This window comes from Trichechus manatus, unplaced genomic scaffold, assembly GCF_000243295.1.
Source record: "Trichechus manatus latirostris isolate Lorelei unplaced genomic scaffold, TriManLat1.0 scaffold00011, whole genome shotgun sequence".
NCBI classification, from domain to species: domain Eukaryota; kingdom Metazoa; phylum Chordata; class Mammalia; order Sirenia; family Trichechidae; genus Trichechus; species Trichechus manatus.
Genome location: NW_004443947.1, coordinates 21,792,581 through 21,807,393, shown reverse-complemented (window position 1 = coordinate 21,807,393; position 14,813 = coordinate 21,792,581). Strand labels below are relative to the sequence as shown.

Here is a 14,813-nt window from a genome sequence, read left to right as displayed (position 1 = left end):
AGCCCAGTCGCTCCAGCTGGGACCCATCCCCTTGTTGATCCATAGTCCAGGGTTTATCACACGGTGAGAATGCATCAGAATCTTCTAGGGACGGGTGTGAAAATGGAAGCTTCCTGCTCCTTTCCTGATTTACGGAATCAGAAGCCCTGGGGATGGATTCTAGGCATCTATCTACATTCAACAAGTGCTTCAGTTGAACCCAACGCTTACTATAAGCTCTGTGAGGGTAGAGAACTTTGTTTTGTCCACCACATCCCCAGTGGGTAGCACAGTTCTTGGCATGCAGTCAGTTGCCAAAAAATATGTGATTAATGAATGAATGAATAATGAATGAATGAATGCTCACCGATGTTCCAGAACCACTGCCTTGGTCAGTAGATTTAACTGGTCCTTTTTTAAACAAAAAATGAGATCACAAACATAAGGCATTTAACACTGCACATTGTAGGTGCCTACTAAACATTAACATAACTTAGAGGACACTGGGGAGCCCTCAAAAATTACACGGAGCCCTGGTGGTGCAGTGGTTAAAGCGATCGACTCCTAACCAAAGGGTCAGTGGTTCGAAACCACCAGTGGCTCTGCGGGAGAGAGACGTGGCATTCTGCTTCCGTAGAGATTTACAGCCTTGGAAACCCTATGGGGTCGCTATGAGTCAGAAACCACTTGATGGCAGTGGGTTTTTCAAAGATTACAAAGAAACTAACAATTTCCAGAAGGAGCGCTCCAAGAACAACGTTCATAATGTTTATCGTGAAAAAGGCTGATCATGCTCACTCAGCAAAGGAAAATTACTCTGTTCCAACTAGTCAGAAACTTGAAATCTTTCACTCTCTTTGTTAACTGGTCCTTTTGACCTATCATCTAAACCTTCTCATCTCTGCCCACTTCCTGTCTTGGTTCAGACGCGACCTCTCTGGATCACTGCAACACCGATAACTAGTCTCCAAGGCCAGGTCCATTCTCCACTGTGAGCTGATACACCCCTACTTACCTCTTTCTCAGCTCTCCATTTGCTCTCAGGATAAAGTGCAAACATCTAGGGAGACCCCCACCCCTAATGCCAATGGTCCTGGTCTCATTCCCCACTCCCCACCCCCCACTCACCAGACCACCCTTTGAAGGTCACTCTTGGTGATTATCACAAACAACCCTGTGCCATGGTAGATGTCTTCCTCCATACCTTTCTCTGCCTGGCAAGCTTCTACTCCTTTTTCCAACCAGTTCAAAGAGTACTTCCTCTCTGAAGCTTTCCATGACTTCCTAGGCAATGAAACTTAATTTGTTGGTACAGTGATTAAGAGTGCAAGCCCTGAAGCCAGGTTGCCTGGATTCAAATCTTGGCTCTTGGCTCTGCCACCTAACAGCTATGTGGCCTCAGGTAAGTTATTTAAAGTCTCTGAACTTTGACATGTCCCATCTGTAAAATGGGGATAATAGCAGTGCCTACTAGGGGGCTTTGGTGGTTCAGTGGTAGAATTCTTGCCTTCCATGAAGGAGACCTGGGTTCAATTCCCAGCCAATGCACCTCATGCACAGCCATCACCTGTCTGTCAGTGGAGGCTTGTGTATTGTTGTGATGCTGAACAGGTTTCAGTGGTGCTTCCAGACTAAGACAGAGTAGGAAGAAAGGCCTGGAAATCTAGTTCTGCAAATCAGCCAACGAAAACCTTATGGTCTGATCTGCAACTACAAAGGATCATGAGGATGGCACAGGACCAAGCGGCATTTCCTTCCGTTGTACACGGCACCATGATGAGGCCAACAGGATGGGCAGCTAACAACAGGAGTGCCTATTCAAGGGGTTTGCTGTGAGGACTTAGATAATGGAAGATAATGTATGCTAAGCTTTTAGCATGCAATAAGCACCCATTAAATGGGGACTTTTACTAACATTAACTGGCTATTATGGCCATTAACATAAAGCTGTAGTTGATTTTACAGGACTACGACCAAGAGGTTAAGAGCCCTCCGGGCAGGGGTTGGGTTGTGGTTTCACCCCTGGCAGAGCCTCTCCTGCGTCTGCAGGTTATACGTGGGGCTCATTAAACCGGGCTCATTAAAGACTGCTGGATGAAGAGGCCCGCCTCACAGTGCTGTTTGCCAGCCAAGCCCAGAAGATGGTCCCGGGAAATCAGCCAGAGCTCTGCCGTCCCTGGACTCATCAAGGCCTTCCCAGGGTTGCTTGGGTTTCTCCTTCCTAACCAGGATGCTGAATCGATCCCGTCCTCTTCTGATACATGCCTCCTGGGAGTTTTCTGACACCTGGGGAAGTGTCCCTAAGTCGTTTGACAACAATTCCCCCAGAATCCTCTTCATGGCCAACCTTAAAAGTAACCGTGAGAAATAAACCCTGACATATTAAAGTATAATGAAGCATTATGTCTTCAACTTGGTCCAGAAAAAAAAAGTGCATAAAATATAGAAAAAGAGAATGATAAGGCAAATATAGTAACATGTCAAGAACTGTGTACTATGCTTGCAACACTTCTCTAGGTGTGAAATTATTTCAAAACAGAGAGTTCACACAAAAGGAGACTCAAGAGAGAGCTCAACTCAGTCAAGTTGTACTTGTACAGCTTTGTACCATGAACCCCACCTTCTCACCTCCCTCAGGGACTTCCCAGTGTGTCTGCTAAGCTTGAAGGGAAGTTTCTGTTACACCATCACTGACTTCAAGGCTGTCTTGCAGTCCCTCCGCTGTGCGTATGCACGCACCTCATCTAAGGTAAGAATGGGCAGGAGGTTTTAAGGCCCCAACTCTCCTACTAAATAGGGTGATCTGGGTCAAACTGCTAAAGCCCTGAGAGGTTCTCTCTCCACCAGCACGATGGCGTTGTTGGAAGCTGTGCTACCTACCCCCCAACCCTGTTTCGACAGTGAGGTGCAGGAAGGCAATCTGTGGGTTGTAATGCACAGACCTCAGATGAGGTGTATGCGATGAGCACATAGTGACTGAGGCCTCTTAGGTAACAGCTACTCTGCTCAGAACTAAGGCGACAGTTCCTGGCCCCAGGAGCCTACCATTCAGGGAGGAAGGCAGATCTAAATGAAATAACTGTATAAATAACGTGTAATTACAGATCATGCTCAGCGCTATGAAGGGACATTTGAGGGTGGTCTGTGAGCACGTAACCAGGAGCCTGGCCCTGACTTGGCCTGGGAGTCACGTTTGTCTGACCTTCTCTGAGGCAGTCATGTTTGAGCTGGAAACTAGAGAACAAGGAGCTTACAGCGTACTGTAATCCCACAAGATTGGGGAAGTGTATAAACCAAACTGTTAATAGTGGTTAACTCAAGTTCAATGATACCATGAGGAAGTAATCAGCCAAACAAAAAAATATGGGTCATTAACCAGGACAAATGACCTGATTTCTCCAACAAATCAATGGCATGAAAAATAAAATAAAGGTGGGGTAGGGGTAGAGAACCATCAGAGAATAAAAGACTTAAAACTTAAAAACAAACCCAATGGTGTTGAGTCAATTCCAACTCATAGCGACCCTACAGGACAGAGTAGAACTGCCCCATAGGGTTTCCAAGGCTGTAAGTATTTATGAAAGCAGACTGCCACGTCTCTCTCCTGCAGAGCCGCTGGTGGGTTCAAACCACCAACCTTTCGGTTAACAGCTGAACACTTACCCACCACACCACCAGGGCTCCTAAAAGACTTAGAGACATTTAAAAAAATGTAATGCATGGACTTTGCCCGGATCATGATCTGGACAAACTAACTATAAAAAAAGATTTTTGAAACAACTAGGGGAAGCAGTATACAGACTGGGTGGTAGAGGACAGTAATGAATTAAGGTTAATTTTGATAGGCGTGATAATGGCATAGTCATGTTTTTCAAAGACCCCTATCTGTTGGTGGATATTTACCCATAAATATGACATGATTTCTGGGGGACAGATGAAACACATCCCGAAGCTGGGTGGAGGGTATGTGGGGATTCATTCTACTATTCTCTTTACTTTTGTATCTCTTTAAAATTTCTATAATAAAAAGTTCAGAAAAACAAAACAAGGAAAAAAACAACAGTGGTTAACGCCAAAAGAGTCAGAAGTGCTCTGAACTGTTTGGATTTTTTACCATGATCGGAACAACCCACTGTCATTAAGTACATAGCTATCTATCACGTCACATTTAATGACTCCATGGTAATTTAGCGTATGGATGAGCCATAGTGCAACCAATTCCCTACTGATCAGCATTTAAGCTTTTTCCATCTTTTCCTTATAATAATTCAATCCATCCAATTCCCGAGCTTCTGTTCTGTATGACATCCTCCTCTCCCTCCTCGTCTCCCCTCAACCTACCCACCCAGGTCGCTGGATGACCACTTCAGGACTAAGCAGCTGGCAGTACGAACGTGGACGTCCCTATCACAAGAACACCGAGGCTCCTGCACCATCTGCTCCAGTGACTTGCAACCTGCATGGGACCCAGGGCCTCAGGGCAATTCACATTTTGCTTTCTAAGGATTCAGTTATAGCTACTTGGGGAGGAGGGAGCAGCACACCATGCAATGACTAAGAGGGGCTGAAGAGGAGTCTTCTAGCCAGGACTGAAGGTCATCCCAGCAACGCTCTCCCAGCCCCCAGTACGGGTTTCAGACCGGCACTCTGCTCAGATGGGGCCCAAGAGATCCTGGAAAGCATTCAGAGAGTTCCCCACCACTCCCCTTTCTATCTTCTAGAGGTTTTCTTTCTGAATCCCCACTCTTTTAAACACAGCCAACAATTGAAACAAGACATTTTTGGGACCTATCCAAATAGCATCAATTTCTTTTTAAAGAATAATATCCAAGGTTAGCAAAGCTGCTGGGATCCAGGCACTCCACCTACCACACCACGAGTGATAGTGTAAACTGGTGCAACGTTTTGGGAATTTATTAACTGGTTGTATGGAGTGAATTGTGTCACCCCAAAAGATATGCTGAAGTCCTAAGCCCTGTACTTGTGAATGTGACCCTGTTTAGAAATAGGGTCTTTGAAAATGTTATCAGTTAGGGTAACATGAGGTCATGCTGGGGTAGGATGGGTCTTAATCCTACATGACTGATATAAAAGAGGAGAAAATACAGAGAGACAGGGAGACAGTCAAAGGATGCTATATGGTGCTGCAGCTGCAAGCCAAAGAATGCCTAGAGGTACCAGAAGTTAGGAGAGAGGCATGGGACAGACTCTCCCTCAAAGGCTCAGATGGAATCAACACAGCCAACACCCTGAATTCAGCCTCCAGAACTGTGAGACAATAAATTTCTGTTCTTATAAGCCACCCACTTTGTGGTACTTTTTGCAGCATCCCTGGAAGCCAAAACATTGGTGATATGTAAAGTACTTAAAATCATACCCCTTGACCAGCAATTGCATTTGAGAAACTCATTCTCCTAAGCACGCTCACAGATCTAAGACTAGGATCACCTCTGCAGCATTTTGTAAAATCAAACGGTACACCATAAACAACCGAAAAGGCCATCAATAGGCGACTGGATGAACAAACTGTGTTATATTCATACAAGGGAAAACTGCTCAGCAATAAGAAGAAATAAACACCTAGTAGATGCAATAACATGGATGAATCTCAAAAACATTACGCTAAGTAAAAAAAAAAAAAAAAAGGCAGACACAAATGCCTAAGCCATTGCTGTTGAGTCAATTTTGACGCACAGCGACTCATAGCGACCCTACAGGACAGAGCGGAATTGCCCCATAAGGTTTCCAAGATGTGCCTGGTAGATTCAAACTGCTGACCTTTTCGTTAGCAGCCACAGCTCTTAACCACTGTGCCACCAGGGCTCCAGACACAAAAGAGTACATACTATATCACTCCATTTATGTGAAACTCCAGAAAAGACATATCTAATCTACAGTGGCAGAAAGGCCAATCAGTGATTGCCTAGGGCAGGGCTGGGGTAGGATGGCGGCAGACTGACTGGAAAGGAGCAGGAGGAAACTTTCTAGGCCGATGACAATGTTCTATAATTTGACTATGGTGGTAATTACATGGGTGTATGTTAGGTGTCACTGAGTTACTTCTGACTCATAGCGACCCTATGTACAACAGAACAAAACACTGCTTGGTCCTGTGCCATCCTCACAATCGTTGTTTACATTCATCAAAACTCCCTGAACTATATGTACACTGAAGATCTGTACACTGTCCTATATATAACTTATACTTCAAATTTAAAAAAAAAGAGTAACCAGCTCCACCTAAGCATCCAACAACGGGATGAGTCAGTCAAATCATGGTGTAGCCAATAAAACATCACGTATGATACTGGAGAAGAGGAGTTAATGACCCAGAATGTTGGTACGTATAGATAAGGAAAAAAAAAAAAAAACAGATTATGGAGCTGTAATATACTATGATGGCACTTTTGTAAAACAAAATGTATATATGTGGATAGAAAATGATCAAAGATCCCATTCTTCCAATACAAATTTATTGAGGACCCACTATATACCATTATTGTTACAATAAGCAGAAGAGACAAAAGTTCCTTCTGTTCATGGAGTCTCTATTTGGTGGTTTTGATAATTTTATTTTTAATTATTAAAATATCAACATTATTGCTCTTTTAAAGAACTATACAGGATCAAACTGGCAACAGCAATGTGAAAGGTTAGATAGAAAGCTTAGGGGGTAGTGAGTTTATGTTAACGGTGAAGGAATAATTAGAAAAGGAGGGTGAGAGTGGTTGCACAACTTAAAAAATGTAATCAATGTCACTGAATTGTACAGGTAGAAATTATTGAATTGGTGCTTGTTTAGCTGTGTATATCTTCAACAACAACAAAAATAAATCATTAAAAATTTTATCAACATTAAAAAATCATGTGGTATAGGAAAGTATGTAAATTATACTATCACTTGTGTTAAAACACGCACACACACAAGCTTATTTATGAATAAAATAACTCTGGAAGGATTCACGAGGAATTAGAAACAGTAGTACCTTTTGGGGAGGACAACTAGGGGACAGGGGTGAAAGAAAGCCTTTTCACCATCTACCCTTTTATATAGCTTGATTTTTTTAAAACTGTGTTTGTGTGTTGTCTATTCTAAATAAACACAATTTGACGGTTTCAATGTTTTGTTAATGTCCAATAATCAAAAATTAGGTGGGGACAAACGGCACGGAAAGATGTATAGGGTGTACTGAAAAATGAACAGTGTTTTGAGACAAAAAAATTTTCCATTTTTACTAAAAAAGATTCAAAATAAAAATGCATACAATGATGATATGCATACAGAAGAAGAACATACACCCAAAATGTCAGCAATTACTATCGGAAATAATTATTTCCAAACAGTGTGATTGTAGGGGGAGTTATACTTTCTTCTGTTCAGTTGTATTTATTTTTGCAGTTTCCTAAACAAAAGAAGCTTTGTGTATGTGTGTGTGTGTGCATGATAGTATTAAAAAAAAGAAAAGAAGAAAGCAGACACACGATGTCACCTCTTTCTGTCAGGTGCTCAGACACACTAGAGAATCGTTGGCTGCACTCCCTCTACCCAAGAGGCCGTGTGAGTTAGGAAGACAAAGAGCAAGTCAAGGGCAAGGGCACAGGGCCAGCTCAAAGCCTCAGATGTCCTCCCCACTTAGGGAGCAGACTTTCTCAGCCAAGTCCCTTCCCCACCACACAATCTGGAAGCACCAGAGGCTGACAGAGTTAGCTCATGCCCATTTTCTCCCTGGGACACCTGGAACGCAGGCGAGACAGGGACCACTCCCATTTTACAGGACAGAGGAAGGCTTGAAGACAATTGTTTCTTCCACAAATGAGATGCATTGTGACCAGGTCTCGACGGGGTATTGTGAGCACATTGAGAGCTTTAGTACTCTCAGATCTGAAGGCGAAAGTGGAAGCACCAAGTTCAGCTTCAGTTTTGTCACCAGCTTCCTACAATGGAGTTTGGCAGTCACAAAGCTGGCAGCCATCTTGAAAGTCATCCCATCTAGCCCCCCAACCCAATTTGCTGTTTTCAGTCCTTCCCAATCCATTTTCTATCCTCTGTCTGCGTACACCTCCTGGCACAGCCTAAACCATCTTTGCCTGTTACACTGTAAGCCTTACTAGCCTCACCTCCAGGCGTGACCATGAGGACAACTGTTAGGGGCTCACTTGAAGACCACAGAACAGCCCTGTCAGTATCCAAGTGCTTCTCAAAACCAGCACTTGGGTTTGAAAAGCCTGAATGACACAACCCTGGAACCAACCTGGGCAGTGATGTCCCGACCCCAGTGTCTGAAACACTTCATTATTGGTAGGTCTGGGTGTGCCTCGTGCTTAGGGGACAACTGTACCCTGGGGATACAGAAACCCAAATAGGAGGGGTAAGGGGTGGATAAAACAATTGGGGGATGGCCTAGCCAAATTGTTGATCCCTTCCTCAAGCAAGGATCAGGATCATCACTTTCTATAAGGAGACAGACTTTCAGCCTTGCAGTGGGGAAATTTAAGGAATTTAGAGGGAGGGATGAGAAGAAAAAATATTAATGTTGGAAGCGAGAAATAAAAGGACATGCAAGCTTCAGTGGTCATTGGAAAACGCTGCAGTTTTAACCCAGGGGCCCAGGATGGAGCTGGAATGAGAGTCTACCACCATCCAGCTGTCAGGATTCAGGCAAAAGAGGGAGGCCTAGAGATGTCCCTTCTCTGTCAAGATAGAACAGCCCACCACGCCCACCCCGGGACCAGGTAATGGCAGTGGCCATATCACTTCAAGGTGGGAAGCACCAAACACAGGTGAGGCACCAGACCTGGCTACCCACCTGGACCAAATAAGGGAGGCCCTGTACCGGCAAACAACCCAGAGCATGGCCCATGCCCTGGGCTGCTAGCTTTTCAGAGCGGTTTAGGGAGAACCATTTCTTGGAGCCCTGATGGCGCAATGGTTAAGCACTTGGCTGCTATCTGAAAGGTTGGCAGTTCGAACCCATCTAGCTGCTCTGTGGGAGAAAGACCTGGAGATTTGCTTCTGTAAAGACTACAGCCAAGAAAACCCTATATGGCCATTCTACTCTGTCACATGGGGTCACTATGAGTCAAAATCAACTCAATGGCACCTAACAACAGCAATCTCTTGGAAAACCATAGAAAAAGTACAACATAAGAGCTACAGTTTTACAGAGGACTGAGCCTCGATTTTTCCCTGACTTGTACTTCCATTCTCTGTTAAAATGGATTTTTTTTTTTCTCAAATATACAGGAGTAACTATAATATAGTGGTTAATCAAGCTGCATGGGCTCTGGAATGTGACTGCCTTAAGTGACAGTCAAGCTCTGATACAATCAGCTGTTAGATTGTAAGATGTCACTCATATCCTCTAAGCCTTGCAGTTTCCCCATCTGTAAAATGGGCTTAACCCCAGCACTAAGACTGATGTGAAGATTAAATGAGATAAAACATGGGCATGCTGGGTGCAGTGCTCAAAACAGTACCAGTAAGTATTCAACAAATGTCACTGACATTTACTGATCATTGCCATTATCATCACTAAACAAAATTCGTGTTGTTGTTTTGGAAAATGTACATATAAATTCAGTCAGAAATCAGTGAAAATGTCCTTCATTATGCCTCCTGGTTCAAGAAACATGGAAACATTTAGCTAAAGTCCTCTGATGTGCAATGAAGTAAGCCTTAGGAAGTGGGAAAAACGCATTAGGGGGTTGCTCTCTAGATTTCAAATCTGGGGCAGGAAGAGAACAGCCTAAGGTCTCATGTGATTTGGGGCTTCAGAGAAGGGAAACCTGGTGGAGAAGAAGGAGGGGGCCTTTAGCACAAAGGCCTCCAGAGCCCAGGGAGATAAAAGGTCACCAGGTTTGTCAAGTAGAGTTTGTCAACATGGTTTTGGGAGGGAAGGATTTTTTTCTCCCAAGTACTCCAAATACCACTCTATTCAGAAAGTCTTCCACATACCCAAGAGGCATTAAATCACAGAAGTGACGGTCCTTAAACATTTTCTTTGCTTACTAGTATAACCATTTCCTCCTAATTGGAGAGTGAAGATTATGTGTAAGATGAACATAAATCAAAAGGAGACAAGACTATGTTCCATGTATTTTGCTGCTCATTAGGAGATAAAATTCAGGAAGAAAAACGGAACCACCTGCAAGAAGTCTGGGAGGGACAGTCTGGTCTCTATTATCTAGGCTCACCCTTAGTTATTTCCCTAAGATCCTTAAGCTGCCCTTTGGTCCAGGCCAGTAAATCTGCTCTTCTGGGCAAAGATTCTTTTTCTAATCACATCCACCCTCCCTGAGTGTTATGTGATAGGAGAATAAGTTAAGTCTGTAGGAAGCTGGGGAGGCACTGTCCACCTGGCCCTGTGCCTGGCACCACAGCCAGCTTCATGCCACTCACACAGACTACTGTGGCCAGGCCAGCAGGCATCTTCTGGCAGACATCAAAATTCCAGCCTAGGCTAAATGTAACAAGGATCCCTAGGAACGTTCCTGCACATCCACTCAGCATGTCCCAGAAGAAGAGCCCTTGCATCCGTGCTCTCACACTGCCAGTGCATGTATCGAGTGAGGCAACGGACACTCTGAGGCTCCTCTCTGCACCAGGAGCTGGTCTACAAATGCCGAGATACAAGACACAGCTCGTGCCTGCAAGGAGCACTTAGTCCAGTGGGAAGGACAAGTACACCAAGAATTACTAGCCAGGGTGATGAGTACCGTGAGAGAAATAAGACTGAGGCTGGTGCCATGACACATGGCAGAGGGCAGAGAGGCTTAAAGGAGAAGGAAGGTGGTCCTCAAGATCTAATGCCATCATGTGCACCTAGAACATGTCAAAACCCATCAGCTGTTTAAGATCAAACTAATTTTAAACTCAGGGGGATGCATCTTTCAGAGGAAAAAAAAAGTGACTCTCAGTTTTCGTCTGAATACTCATGGTAACATAGACTTGGTTCCCAGAAAAACACCACTATCGGTCTTATGGTCCCCAGTGGCTTGGGGATGATCTGCCCCTCTTGCTCCTCCCTCATGCTCACTGAAGTGATTCCGGAGGCACAAGTGTATCAGGTAAGAAACCTGACTTTGTGTACGGGCTGGCACACCCTGCTCCCAGCGGAGGGGTCAAATGGGGGGCAGCCGAAGGGAGTGGGATTCTAGGTCTGCTTGAGCAGAAGCAATAGGATCATGAAGGATTTTGATCAAAGGAGGAATTTAAGCACATAATATAGATGCTTGCCAGACGAGAAAGGGAAGAGAAGGAAAGATTATCCAGTGGGATTTGGATGGGAAGAAGCTTCCATTCCCCCGTGTGTCAGTCAGGATGGCTTTATCCTGGCTGGTTAGGTCTTGCTAATGGGGTCTAGCTCCTGGGTCCCAGTCCCTCAGCAGGTTCACGAGTTTGGGCAAATTGCTGCCTCTCCCAGCCTCAACCCCATCATCCATCCAATGGGGAAAGCGATGGCTTTCTTACAAGGGTAAGTGATCCCACTTGTGAGCCCCCTGAAGGGTAGTCACAGACCCAAGCCTTACCATGAGCATGCACCATGTGTAGGGGGCTGCTGGTCTTGGTCTCATACACAGCAATCGTAACCACAAAGGATCCACACCCAAGAATGTACCTACCATGTGCCTCACACCGCTCTCAGGTTCTCTCATTTAACCCTAACATTCCCATAAAACTTCTTCCCCCAGTTTACATAAGAGAAACTACAGCAGATTGATATACTCATTCTTCCCCATATTCCACACATATCGGGGAGGCTCTGTTCTAGGAACCTAGGCCTCAGCACTGAACAAGACAGACACAGGTTTCTTCTTGTGGAAGACATATTCTAGTGTGTGTGTAAAATATAATAAGCAGAAAACAATTCCAGATACTGATAAGTGCTAGGAAGAAAATAAAACAGGGTGATTTAAGAGTGACATGGAAGGGCAATACTAGATGAGTGTGGACAACCATGCAACAAACTGAGAAAAGATTCCAAATAAAGGGAACAGCCAGTGCAAAGGCTGCCCAGTGCCCACTCCTATGCCATCCCTATGCTCAGTTGCGAATTGGACTGTTATGATCCATACGGTTTTCACTGGCTGATTTTCAGAAGGCTTTCTTCCTAATCTGGAAGCGCTGCTAAAACCTGTTCTGCATTACAGCAACATGCAAGCCTCCACTGACAGACAGGTGGTGGCTGCACATGATACCAAACCTAGGTCTCCTGCATGGAAGGTGTGAATTCTACCACTGAACCAGCAAGGCCTCATGGCAGCATGAGCTTGACATGTTCAAGGGAACAGAAAGGAGGTCAATGGAGCTTGACAGCAATGAGGGCGGGAGGGGGTAGGAGACAAGACTGGAAAGCAGGCAAGGGCCAGACTGTATCAGGTATTACAGGTAGTGGTAAGGACTGGGAACTTTATTGTAAGTGCAATGGGAAGACACTAGAGGTCTTTAAGCAGGGAAGTGACATGACCTCCTTGTCAGGTGTATGGGAATGGAGAATAGAGAGCCAGATTTAGAGAGGTTAAATAAGCAGCTCAAGGTTTCACCTCCATTACTAGTTTGCATCTAACACCAAAACTGGTTCTTTGCACGGTGTCACATTTTACACACTGTGGTATGATGCTATACTGGAACCTCAAATCTGACAAAGTGGGGCTCTCACTATCTTGGTGATGTTCGCTGAATCTCAGCTTCTGAGGGTCTCCCCTCCCACATCAGTCAATTAAAGATAATTAATCATGCTTCTATAATGACAACATATATGTAAACATGCTTTGTACTCATCTGGCAACATTCAACAAATACTGAGTGTTTACCGTGTGGAAGGCACCTGTCAGGGTGTTCTATTGTGTTGGAAAGTTATTATTAGAATAGATGTCTAATAAAAAAGTACCCTGTCTGGGAAAAACAAAGGCCCAGCCTTCATTCCATAAGAAAGGCAAGGCTAGAGTGGATACTGGGTTCCCCCTAGTCTTCACTTCTCTCTGCGAAGTCTCTATTAAGCGAAGTTTTCTCAAGAAGCATCATCTTCTCTGAGAGGAAATAAAAGACAGAAATAGTTTAACAGCATGCTGGGAAGGCAGCACATTATGACCAAAGAACTTGGGGTTTGTCCTATTAAGACCAGCTTCAAGTCAGAGGTGACCGTGCACATATCGGCTCCTAAGCTTTCTACTTCTAACCTGTAAAACTGGGACAAGACCAACTTCCTTCAAATGGTGGCAGCCCAACAGCAAACTAATATAGTTATGATGGTATGAGTGGTTGTTACTGTTAGCGGCCGTCGAGTCTGTCCCTGATTCATGACAACCCACGCACAGCAGAACGAAACACCGCCCACTCCTATGCCATCCCTATGATCGGCTGCAAATTGGACTGTTATGGTGCATAGGGTTTTCATTGCTAATTTTCAGAAGGCTTTCCTCCTAATCTGGAAGCACTCCTGAAACCTGTTCTGCATTACAGCAACATGCAAGCCTCCACTGACAAGACAGGTGGTGGCTGCACATGAGGTGCCTTGGCCAGATATCAAACCTAGGTCTCCTGCACGGACGGTGTGAATTCTACCACTGAACTAGCAAGGCCTCATGGCAGCATGGGTAAGTTACAATTAATGGGCAACTGCTTTCCCTGCTCCTGTGAGTGGCTGGAGAGGAGTTAGAACACCCTTGCTCATATATAAAAAGTTGGGGATTCTCAGAGAACCAAACTAGCAGCTGTGTGTGTGTGTCTGTGTGTGTGTTACATTCAGTTTTGTTTTTTTTAATTTAAGATATATTATTGTTTTCGGTGGAAGTTTACACAGAAAATTAGGTTCGTATTTAACAAGGTCTACACAATTTGTTCAATGACATTGGTTACATTTTTCACAGTGTGTCAACTTTCTCATTTCCATTCTGGTTGTTCCCTTTCCAGTAATCTAGTTTCCCTGCCCCCTTGCCTTCCAAACTGGTTGACTTTATACTGCTCTCAGAAACTTCAGCTAGAAAGGCAAATCAGTTCAAAGTCATTCCTCCCAAAAGGAGCAGAAATGACAACCACTCAGAGCCTACGTAAACAAGGAAGCCCAAATTCATGGTAGCTCTTGCTAACTCCATCCAGCCAGCACCTCCAGAAAAGGACCAAGCCCACACACTAACCACTCCACCACTCCACTGCCCCAGCTTTTTAACTGAACCACCAAGACTTGGACTTCTGTAGATGCCCAGAATGGGAGCCATTCTGCTTGGGGAAGAAGACCGACAGAAGCAGAGACAAGACAGTACAACATACAGCCTGAACAAGAAATGCAAGACAGAGACAGACCAGTTAGTACAGGAAATGACAAAAAAGTATTTATTTGGTTGTAAAACAAAAAAGAAAAACAAAGATGCCATGGAGTCAATTTTCACTCATGGCAACCCCATGTGTGTCAGAGTAGAACTGTATCCCATAGGGATTTCAATGGTTGATTTTTTGGAAGTAGATTGCCAGGTCTTTCTTCTGAGGCACCGCTGGGTGATTGGAACCTCCAACCTTCTGGTTTGCAGCTAAGTGTGTCACCCATTTGCACCACCCAAGGACTTCGGTTGCAAGAGTAAAAAGCTATATGAGGAAAAAGCCCTGAGTAGCTGGCTACTTTTTCAGCAGAGCTCCCCAGCCACCTGGTGCAAATGGGGTGGATGCGGGACCTGTCTGTGTAGGCACCCAGGTACCCTACTAATAAGATCTCTCCCTCCTCTACCTCACACCTGTCCCCCAAACCAGCCTTCCCAGTTTTGCCCTGGGGTTAAGATACACAGGTCTGTGCTTCCCGCCCACCTGGACTTTTCCACCTTCCTAAGGCCTTCTCTCTTTG

The 14,813-nt window shown here is 44.7% G+C and overlaps 1 protein-coding gene and 1 non-coding gene across 2 annotated transcripts in view; one reads left to right on the top strand and one right to left on the bottom strand.

Moving 5' to 3' along the window:
- Positions 1 to 14,813, bottom strand: part of CCNJL (cyclin J like) — a 64,023-nt gene that overhangs the window by 47,625 nt on the left and 1,585 nt on the right. The gene's annotated exons all lie outside the window — the stretch shown is intronic.
- Positions 1,457 to 1,527, top strand: TRNAG-UCC (transfer RNA glycine (anticodon UCC)). The gene has a single exon. It is a non-coding gene; the product is annotated as a tRNA-Gly (tRNA).